This window comes from Mus pahari, chromosome 8 (genome assembly GCF_900095145.1).
Source record: "Mus pahari chromosome 8, PAHARI_EIJ_v1.1, whole genome shotgun sequence".
Taxonomy (NCBI): domain Eukaryota; kingdom Metazoa; phylum Chordata; class Mammalia; order Rodentia; family Muridae; genus Mus; species Mus pahari.
Genome location: NC_034597.1, coordinates 83,988,191 through 84,000,527, shown reverse-complemented (window position 1 = coordinate 84,000,527; position 12,337 = coordinate 83,988,191).

The window sequence follows — 12,337 nt, the reverse complement described above, 5'->3', positions numbered from 1 at the left end:
CAGGCTGGCCTCGAACTTAGCAATCCACCTGCCTCTGCCTCCCAAGTGCTGGGATTAAAGGCATGCACCACCACTGCATGGTTTATGTGTCTTTCTAGAGGAGTACTAGACATATGAAAAACTCTAGAGCTTTTTATAAAGCAATAATTTTAATTCCCTTTAATGAAATGATACATAAGTCACATAAGACTTCCTAAAAATAAGGATATATTTCTTTCAAAATTAGTTTGTGGAATTCTCATTTAGAATACAACATTTTAACTCTATTATAATGCTCAAAGAAAAATCTTAAATATATTTATATTTAATCTTTTGATACTATAACACATTCATTAGAATAGTTAATATAGTATTTATTTCTCTATTTTATTTATAAAATTCATTATTTATTATTTATATTATTTTTATTATTTTATACATTTATTTATATTATTTATCTTTTTAGTATTTATTTATAAGTTTTATTATTTTTATTTTCGAGATGTCATATCTGTGATTTCTTGCATAGTAAGTGGGGACTAATTTCAAACATACTAACTAAAACCTTGGGGAAAATACCCGTTTTTCTAGTTTACAGTTTTGACATTATGTCTACAGGATTGATAGTATAAGTAAGGATGGTCATTAACTTTTTTCCCATCCTCCTCTATCCCCCAGTTGCTAAGATAATAGGCTGCCCCACCATGCTCAATTTTATTTTGAAATAATTTCATGTAATGTACATAAAAGAAAGATTAAAATCCCTACATTTGTCATAGACGTTAACTGACCTCATGTGTGAAAATCATCACATCTATTTAACTACAACTTGAAGGTACCAAAGAAGTTTTTACTGCAAAAACAAATATTTTGGCTGGTATAATAGTATGTAATTTTTAAAAGTATACAATTGTGATTTCATGTAATCAACTCCATACTAAAATTTATTTTAGCTGTGTTAAACCAGAGAGTGACTTTGGGTTTAATAAATATAAACTGGAGACTAAAGTTCCAGTGTCATCTACTGAGAGAAGCATGTATGACAATGACTTAATGGAATATTAAGCTACTACTTCACTTTTCACAGTATGAGGCCCAGAAATGATAAAACATCAAAGCTAGGAATTTCCTAAAACTACACTAGATGAAGACTGTCCTTTCTTCAAGGAAACTACATATCCAGATGAAAGCTTCCTTTTGTAACCGAAGAATTGTAACTCAGCTGTTCCTTCATACACTAATACTTTATTCTCAATACTGATAATATCAACAACACATAAAAACCTTGGCACTGGATTCCGTTAGGATCTCACCAAATGGCAAAGATTTACAACCAAGCCACAAACAAAACAAAACAAAACAAAACAAAAACTGCATACTGAAAAACTTCACAAAGTTTGTCCTATGAAAATTAGTCAAATCAGTTTAACCCTGTTTTTAAATTAAGAAGTAGATGAAAGGTCACCTAAAGGGAAAAAGTAGAGCATGAGGTGGACTTTGAAGTTGTTAAACAGTCACTGCAATTTTATAAAACTAAATAGACTAAATTTAACCTGTAATAGTAAAGGTTCATGTTCTTATTATAGCTAATGTCTCCTTGTATTTCTAAGGATATACTAGGTTACATCAATTTTATATAAAACTATCATTTTCATATGAATGGACACCTGAACACTTTATGCAGACTGTTCAGTGACAACAACACCAGAACACTTATAAAGTGTGTGTCGGTGAGGATGCTGAAAAATGTGCAGTATCTTTTGATACTGTTGACAGCAGCTTATTTGGTATATGTTACAAACGAATGCTCACAAAAATTTTGACATATTTAGTTGAATTGAAAATATGATACCAGCTGGTAACTATGGAGAATTGTAATTATGAAATGATAGACATTTAATCATTTATGCAAATATATCTTGGGTAATAACACAAATTAATGCATTTCTATAATGTAAACCTTAAAAAGGAGTGAAAGCAGATGAGCAAACATGAGGATCTTCTTCTTCTACTTCTTCTTCTTCTTCTTCATTATTCTCTTGTGAAATATGAGGATCTTCTTAACAAAAGCATTAAAACATTTGTGGTAATGAATGGAAAACTCTAAATAACAAGGTAAGTTTTTTACCGATACTTATTTAAGAAGGTGTATATATTATATACATGTGTATGTCTTATAATCATATATAAGTATAATATATAATATTAATATAATTCATAAAAGTAATTGAGATAATCTGTGATCTTCAGAAATATGTATGAAATATAAAGTAATTTCATCAACTTGCTAATGCACCACTGTCTTGTTTATCACTTTTGTTTGCTTGAAATAAGCAATTAATTCTTTTTGCCACAATGCATATTATTGTAATTTAAACTGAGAAGATTGTTGAGAATGTGCAACAAACTTGGTCTACATAATAATTTGGGGATAAGACCTCACTTAGAGATTATCATTCAAAGAGGCAAAACTAAATAAAATAATAATTAATTATTGAGTATAATTACCCAGCAAGGCAAATGATTCTGAACTATTTTCTAATTGCAACAATTTGGCCCTTTCTATATATGTAGGTACTTGTATATATTAGTCTCATTGTGTGTGTGTGTGTGTGTGTGTGTGTGTGTGTACACAAATATATGGCAACTTCCTTTAGGTATAACCTTAACGATATGTACAGAAGAGTAAAGAATGACCGTGTATACAAATTACATTTGGACTTAGCAAAATTGTAAGTAAAGTTCTAAATATATTTAATAAATGGGCATTCATAAACTCATTGACCATTATCTTGTATATCTTAATTATTTTTACCAGTTTACAATGGGTTACTAGTTGTTACCTGGTTAGGATTTTACAGTTTTGTTTCTGTTAAATTCAAATGTTAAAAAAATTGAAGAATTTACTTAAGATTCTTTAGCATCATAGTAAGTCTTTATACCATAAATACTTCCATGGAAATAATAGGAGCCTTATTTTTCTGATCCTTTCAAAATGTACTTTTATAGAATATCAGTTTTTATTTTGTGGTGAGTTTATGGTACATAGTATCTATGTTTGATTAAAGCCATTTCCTTCAGGCTAGGACAGTCTCTCAAGTACATATGTGGCAGCATAGGAACTTGGCAGATATAATGCATGTCTTAATTAAAAACAAAGACAGATGTAGGCAGACTCATTCATGATTAATCACAAGCAAGAAGACAGCCAAAGTTAACTTCAGAAATGTTCCCCACATGGCTCCATTTTTATGTATGCAAGCCAAAGCTGCCTCAGCTATTGATGCAGAAAGTCTGTGCCTATCTTAGGTATCTCGAAAAAAGGTATGGACCTTACCCATCATCCCATCATTGGTAAATGAATCCAAACATTCATGCCCTGACTTAGGTTCTTCCACCTCTAATAGAATCTTATCTATCATTTTATAATAGGTAATTTACCAGTCACAGAGCAGAAAATTGTGCCTGTCATACACAACACACCTCTTACCCATCATTGGCATTCAAATAATCTGCATAGGTAACCTGTCTTAGATTCAGAAAGTTTAAAGGTGAGCTTACCGGTCATTGACTACTAACTTCTGTTAGGAAAGACATTGGAACTTGAATTTATATCACTCTGCTTCAACATCTGGAATATCTCTGATCATTACTCTTGAAAAAAACAAATAATAGACATGCCATAAAAAGGATCATAAAGTCAAGTTCTGCTATGCCAAATAAGAGAGGTGTAAATGGGGACCATGAACTAAACATAGCCTATAACTTTTTCACAATATCACTTACCATGCTTGCAGCCTCAAAGGACAAAGTCTTTGCAGTTTTTAAACTTACAACTTCCTTTTGCAGGGTTAACAAATCCGTTAGACTAATATTAGTATTATGTCAAATACTCTGAAGGTACTCAGATAAGTTTGGTCCAATTATCCTGATGATCATTATATATTTTTGGAGTAATACATATCCATAGATATTGAGCATGACATTTCAAATGGCTTCTAACATTCATTCCTTGTACCTCATTTCCCATGATCTTCACTATGTAATCTAATGTGTCAAGTCTTGTTCTAACCATCTATCTGAATCCTCTTGTATGTTTAGGGCATTGGTTACATTTTCTGAAAGATGAACAAAATAGGTGTTTGTGCCTCTTGTAATAAAGTTAATGCAGACATAGTAACACTGGCATTAAATGTTATAAGAGCAACAACACCAGCAATGATCAGCTCACCCATGTGTTTTCTCCTTGCAAGAGTGTGATCTAATTCTCTCTATATTTGTAAGCTTTTCTCCAAATTCAGACAGATATGTACTGAAATCATAATAGAAGCTGAATGATATTACAGACTGACCAGCATACAGTGCAGAAACAAATTGTACAAAAGGCAATTATAAAAGAAACATTGAACTCATCAAAGCCAATAATAAAGAAAACATTCCCAATTAATAAAAGACTAGTTGGGGTGACACAGAATGTCACATTTGCCTTAACCCCAGAACCTGTTCCATTTTTATCCACAGTAAATATAAGATAGCTGCCAATTTCCAAATATGTCTCTGAGAAAGTCTAGAACCAGCCTTCTAAATGCTCACTGTCTTTTTTTTTTTTCTAATATAGGATTGTTTAATAGCCAAGTCCATGACTGAATTAGGATGACCAGTCACATTAAAGCAAAGAGGAGCGTCATTGTAACAATTTCTCCATTTGATTGATGTTTTTCAAAAGTGAGCTTCACAGTCTCAATGTTCTCTGGCCTGCAAGGTCAAAGAGCCTGAGGGAAGGCAGCTTGTCCAGTCTGATATATAGATATTCCCATCTTAGTGTTTTACACTACAGTCTTAGAGATAGTCTCTTTCAAGTCTGAGTGCCCATGCAAACATATCCAGCAATGGTGCTATTTCTAATAAGACAAGTATGTAAGCCCTGACACATAGCAATGTAATTTATCAATTTTGAATACTTTTTATTCTCAAACCAAGGAAAGCCTAACAGCTGCATATGATTGGCAGTCAAAAGTACTTCTGCCCTTGACCACATAGAATAGTGTAGCAAAAGTGGGTCAGGAACATATGTCTAATACAGCTTTTACATCACCATCATCAGAGCAAGATGAGGTTGGCATCATTCTTTGTCTCAACATCAATATGTCATATCAATTGCTCTGGCAACCACCTGGCATATTCTACACCCGGCAAAAGACAACACATGTGGCCTCAACCCCATATCAATAAGGGGTTGGACCCATGGCATATGCCAGTAAGCAGATCCTTCTATTATCATCTGGGCATAAGCATGCCAAGTTGTAGATACTGTAATAAAGGCACACATTTGATGGTAGGTTTCTAAATTAATTTTAATCATTCATGATAGAATAAATGGTTTACATTAAACAATCTCCAACCAAAGCTATGAGTAAGTGTGTCCTTTACTTTCGTCTATTTACCCTGGCATGTTGCTAAAATGATAAACCTGTTTGAAGGAGATTTTAAATTATTGTGTAACTATTTTTAAATTGTAGAGATGCATGTTTTTAACTCCTTTATTAAGAAAAAGAAATCGGTATTTGCTAAAACATCTCATTTAAAACATAGATCTTTGTCTTAGTTAAGGTTTTTATGATATGATGTAACACCGTAAAAATGTTGGGGAGAAAAATCCTTATTTGTCTTACACTTCCATATTACTGTTGATTATCTCAAATATTCAGGACAGAAACTCAAGCAGCATTATCTGATGTAGAGGCTATGGAGAAGTGCTGCTTACTGGCTTGCTCTCAAGGCTTGCTCAGTCTCCATTCTTGTAGACCTCAAGACCATGAAAGTAAGGATGTAACTGCCTTCTCCCATCAATTACTAATTAAGAAAATGGCCATTAGCCATGCCTTCCACCTTATTTTTATGGAGGATTTCTGTAATTTAGGTTTCTTCTTTTCAAATAACTTTTGCTTGTATCTAAGTGACATAAAATCAGTCTAGCATAATGTTCTAAATATTTTTCCAATAATTGTATAACAGTTCAAATATTGGCATATCTTAACAAGATTACATAAGGTAAAATTGTTGAAAATATTATTATTGAAAATATTAAGATATCCTGATTTTTATAAAAAATATTAACCTATGCATATACACCACATTCATATATAAGAAGTATTTTTGTATCATTAACTATTACTCATTTTAGAACTTATATATTATTTCTGTTGAAAAGAAAAGTAATTAATTTTCATATCTGTGACTGACATTTGTGCAGAACACATGCACACACACACACACACACACACACACACACACACACACCTTATTTTCAGAAATAGAAATCCTATCTGGTCTTTTATACTATTCTACATTAGTTTATATGTTGATAGAAAACACAGGGTTGGGACATACCCTTCATCATGAAGAAGATCGGAAATAATGCAAATGTAGCATATAAAAAAAACTTAATTATAAATCAGCCTGTAATAATTAAGTATCTTAAAGTCAAAATAATCTTTGCCTAGTACTGAAACATTCCACTGAGATTTGAGGAATTGTAATATATTCTACAAATGAGGAATCAGTGTTGCAAAGTCATATAGGCAAAGGGAATGTAACACACTGTGTCAGTCATCAAGTATGTATTGAATTCTGCATTTCTAGAGCTGGGGGTGTATATAAAAATGAGAGAGGCACAAGATTGCATAGATGCTGCCCCAGGGAAAATCACTATGAATATTCCAAGTTCATATAATGAAGCCCTTTCTTCTTTCCACACACTCACATTTTGGTGACTAAGCATGAGATTGGAACAGACATCTATGTCTTAGAAATAAGCTTGGTTCATTTTCTGCATTTTGGTAGTTTACTGTCTTCACAGTAACATCATATACATTATAACAGGAGATGGCTAAATATACAACCAGATGATTCATTTAATTTAAAATCAGGGGATTTCCTTTCTGAGATTTCTAGCTGACAATTTAAAAATATTATTTAGTATTTCTTATTTTTATAACTTGTATACTTTATGCAAGAATAAATATAGAATTTTGAAGAAACATAATATTATAAAGTTGGTATGTATAATTTTTAAATGTAAATCATTAAAATACACAAACCTTAGTTAAAATACACATCAAGAACACACAAATCCTGCATTAGAAGTAGAGAAAAGTTTTATATGGATATCAAAATTGATCATAACTATGAACAGATACACATTTTCAGGAAATTCATGCTTAATCCTGAGACCAGAAATTTTGGTGGAGCTTTGTAGTAATATGTTAATTTTAAAAAGTCTGTTATGAGACTTTCTGCTTTGCAAAAATCCCAATCTTGGTATATCAATCACTACTTCATTATAGTATTTCTTAGAATATAGCTAACTTTATATACTTAGCTTCACTTTCACTTCATGTATGGGAATGATAACTAGTTCCAATTTCTAAATCTGATTTATCACGAACTTTTTTTATTTTTTGAGTATGTACCAGGTACTTGAATATGACCCTCATTACCTACAGCCATGAGGAACTTACTGCCATTGTTCCAGTGCAGTGTCTGAGAGCTTACACCTCCCAGTTTTATAGAAACCTAATTTTGGTCTGAGGTTTTGTCCTTTTTCATTTTTCTATGTAACAGTCTTCTCCAGAAACAGGATGCAAAACCAAAGAACATAAGAGGGACCTGCATTAGTCATAGAAGGCTCAATTCACTGGCTATTTTGAACTTTCCTTGTTATTAAGAAAGTATCTTAGCTTGTCCTTTTACACATTGTAGAGTCTATTATAAGTTATTCTAACACATTGAAGAAATAGATTTTCTTGCAGTGGCTGTGTGTTAAAAGAGGACTGGAACTAGTTTTCCTGGTTCCAATTGAAGCTTCATTGTGTATGAATTATCTTGGCAAGAATTTGCAACTTTGGTACCATGATTTTCTCCTCAGTTCCAGATTGTCCTTGCACTACATAAATTGCATAGAACTAATATAAGCAACCAAACACACACACACACACACACACACACACACACACACACACACACACACGCACACACCTACACACATTAGAGTGAAAAGAGTCAGGGAGCATAATGATCACCAGTTTTCATTATCAATGTTTCAGAATATACTCCTGGAAAATTAAATCTAATCCACATAAATCTAAGGAGATATGAGGAAATCAGAAGTCTCCAAAGGGCCACTGATTTCACTGATTTACTAAGAAATAAAAGATCAACATAGATAAGAATTCTAGGGAAATAAAATAGAAGGAAGCAAACTGACATGATGTTAGGCAACAGGGTATGGAAGTATTAATGAACTATATAGAAAAATATAAAATATCCCTACACTATAAAAGTTCTCCATAAATTCCCTTTTTTTGCTTTCTTTTTCCTTTCCTTTCCTTTTCTTTCTTTCTTTCTTTCTTTCTTTCTTTCTTTCTTTCTTTCTTTCTTTCTTTCTTTCTTTCTTTTTTTTTCCCTTTGTGTAGCTGTAGCTTTGACCTTCTTGGAACAATGACCAGGCTATCCTCAAACTCAGAGATGTGCCTATCTCTGCTTCTGGCATTCTAGTATTAAAGTTATGTGGCACCTCTGTCCAGTATTCTTATTCAAGGGTAACTTGGTCAATTGTGAATTAAAAAACAAATAAACATACATTTATGGTAGTATAGAACGTATAGTGAATTCAAGAAACCTGGTAAGGGGTTAATATTTTAAACAAAGATAGTGTTTTCTAACTTGTTTTATTACATTTTAAATGTTCCCTCCTTCCTGGTCCCCCCCTCCAAATTTCTTCAGTCCATCCCTCTCCCCTTTGCCTCAGAGATGGTGCTTCCACATCCACTTCCCTAGCCCTTCCTCCATCCAATTCATCCCCTACCAACACATCTCCCTTCCCCAGGAAAATCAAGTCTCTACAGGATTAAGTCCATCCTCTTTCAGGAAGGGCCTTGTCTTAGTCAGGGTTTCTATTCCTGCACAAACATCATGACCAAGAAGCAAGTTGGGGAGGAAAGGGTTTATTTGGCTTACATTTCCATACTGCTGTTGATCACCAAAGGATGCAGGACTGGAATTCAAGCAGGTCAGAAAACAGGAGCTGATGCAGAAACCATGGAGGGATATTCTTTACTGGCTTACTTCCCCTGGCTTGCTCAGCCTGCTCTCTTATAGAATCCAAGACTACCAGCCCAGAGATGGTCCCACCCACAAGGGGCCTCTCCCCCTTGATCACTAATTGAGGAAATGCCTTACAGCTGGATCTCATGGAGGCATTTTCCCAACTGAAGCTCCTTTCTCTGTGATAACTCCAGCTGTGTCAAGTTGACACAAAGCTAGCCAGTACAGGCCTGTAAGCCAGTCCTCTGCTACATGTGTCCAGGGCCATGGACTAGCCCATGTTTGCTCTTTGGATGGTCTCTTACCCTCCCGGAATTCCCAGAGGTCCAGCTTAGTTGATAGTTTTGGTCTTCCTATGGGGTTGCCATCCTCTTCAGCTCCTTCAATCCTTTCCATAAGTCTTCCAAAGGGATCCATGACCTTAGTTCAATGGTTGATTGTTTATCTACATCTAACTCAGTCAGCTGTTGGCAGAACCTCTCAGAGGACAGCCATGTTAGGCTCCTGTCTGCAAGCACAACATAGTTTCAGTAATAGTGTCAGGGTTTGGTGCATGCCCATGGGTTTGATCCCCAGTTCAGCCAGTAACTGGATGGCCTTTCCTTAAGACTTTGCTCCATTTTAGTCCCTGTATGTCTTTTATACAGGAACAACACTGAGTCAAAATTTTGAAGAAGGGTTGATTGCCCCATCTTACCTGCAATATTTATCCTCCTGCAATATAATAATCAAAACACTAAATTTATAGATCATATAAAGAATATTAAAAGCTGTAGGGGAAAAAGGCCAAGCAACATGTAAAAGGAGACCTATAAGAATTATATATTTACAGCATGATATAAATTGTTTTTGTACTTAACAGACCACCAAACTCCTTTAAACAAAATCATCCACAATGTGCATACTTTGAATTCATGGGGACCATCTCTCTCATGCCATGTTTCAAATTGTTTCTAAGTACATATAACATCATACTTTCTGAATCTCTCACTTCTTGTAAATATTGACAATATCACCTCTATGATTTCTTCTTACGTTTTGCTAACATAAAGTGTCTGTTGATTTCATTAAAGCCTGCTTTTTGTCTTTTTATTACTTAACTCTCAAAGGTGAGATGCAAATGGAGACATTGATCTCCTCTCTTTGGATTGTGAGCCTGGATTCCACCTTTGACACATCTCTCAGGTATCTGGGGTGGAGGCAGATTCTTTTTTGTGATGCTATGTTGTCATTGTAGGTGATGCTTCTGTCAGCTTCTCTTTTAACAAAGTCCCAGGAGGACTTAGCTGTTTTTATTCATGTGCCTTGAAGTCCGCCAAACATACCAAAGGCATTTCTGGAGCAGTAATTTATCCAACAGGAACAAGAACACCAAGATTAACAGCTGCAAAGATGCTATAGACATTGCTGGGGTTGATCACAGCATTCATAACTCATACACAAGAAGTTTAGTTTGTAGTCCAGCTCCCCAACAATGGTCAGCAGCAGCTATGAATGGAAGTCCAAGGATGAGCAGTTTTTCAGTCCCACAAGGCAAGCAGGCAAAGGAGAGCAAATCTTCCTTCTTTGAATGTCCTTATGTAGGTCTCCAGCAGAAGAGAACTTCTGTGGCTCAGATTAAAGCTATGTTCTTCGTCCCAGGTGACCTTGTCTTAGTATCCTGGGATTCATAGCCACTATGCCTCAAGATCTCCATGCCAAGATACCAGGTCAGAAACTTGTATCTCCCAGCCTCAAGATCAGGATCACAGGTGAGCCTTACAATTCTGGATTGTAGTTCATTTCAAATATAGTCAAGTTGACAACCAGGAATAGCCCCTACATTTCCTTAAGGTTAATTCCAAGGTTAGTCATGATATTTGGTCTAAGAACTAGTAAAATCAAACTGATAGTGCTATTATATTTCTGTATACCAATAGTATAAATCAGAACCAATTTAATACTAATTATAATGAATTACTAAACTTGATATTAAAATATGTAATTTAGAATCCAAATTATATTCTTACAGAGAGGAAAAGAGTTATCTTCATCTCAATTAAACAATAATTATTATTTAAAATAATTTTAGAATTGGATCCACACACACTAGTTATTAATTATACTTTTCTATTTTTCAGTAGCAAATTGACAACTGTTAACCGTTTCTAAAATGTATTTATAATAGTGAAAGTAGTACTTACACAAAATATATTATTTTTTATTTCCTTATAAATGTAATATTAAATATATTAATTAAGAAAATGTGAGGAGAAAAGTGAAAGTTTGATAAATTCTCATTTTCTGTAAATTGAAAAGATTCAGATTTTATCATAAGTGAAATATCTCTCATTTTATTGAAAATTATTTTTAAATTAGTAGCATCTTGTAAAAACTCTTTTACTTGAAATGAATGCTATTACAGATATTACATATTAAATGCTATACATAATTAACCATGTCCATTCTTACTATTTTTATGCATGTAAGTAGAATTAACATGATGAATAACTGAACAACTGATAATATAGGTTCTGTAGTTTTAATAAAATACAGTACTACAGTTGCAGCTCTTTCCTTGGACAATTAACATTTCCTTCTGGAGCTGGGATGGAGATTCCAAAGACTCATTTAGCTGGTAGAATTCAAAGACATACCCAGCTTGTACCTGAACAAGTATGACACTAACAGATTTGTAAATGTAGATGAGTGATGGCAGGGGACAGAGTGAAGTTCTTTATGCCTCAACCCTACACAGAGAACTAAGGTCATCTATGGAATGCCAAGAGTGGGAGAAACAGTCTTCCTCAGGAAAAAAACAAACAACAAAAAAAACCACCGATTGCTTATCCTATACCAAATATTCAGTCAGGACTATGAGAGAGAATGTAGGTATATGTAAGAGTTTGCATGGAATAAATGGAAGGAAGAATGTGTAAAGTTATTATCTCAAAATAAATAAAAATAAAAAGCATTAAATGCTTAAAGCTTGGGAAGTGCCTGTCACGCCATTCCCCACGAGAATGACGCAGCATGACGCAGCAGGCAGGAAGAGCCAATGCTGCAGAGGCAGATGCTTCTTCCCTCAGCAGAGACCTCCAGAAAAGCAGCGTTGGTGAATCATCATACATGCTAAAGTGCCCTTTTCACTACAGTGTTGGCTCTGAGTCCAGCATATTCCAAAAATAATCCAGAGAAAATCATTGGTTCACTAAGCTACACATAAGTAAACTTATATCTTTGTTTTGAAATCAGTGTTTTTTTTGTTTGGTAG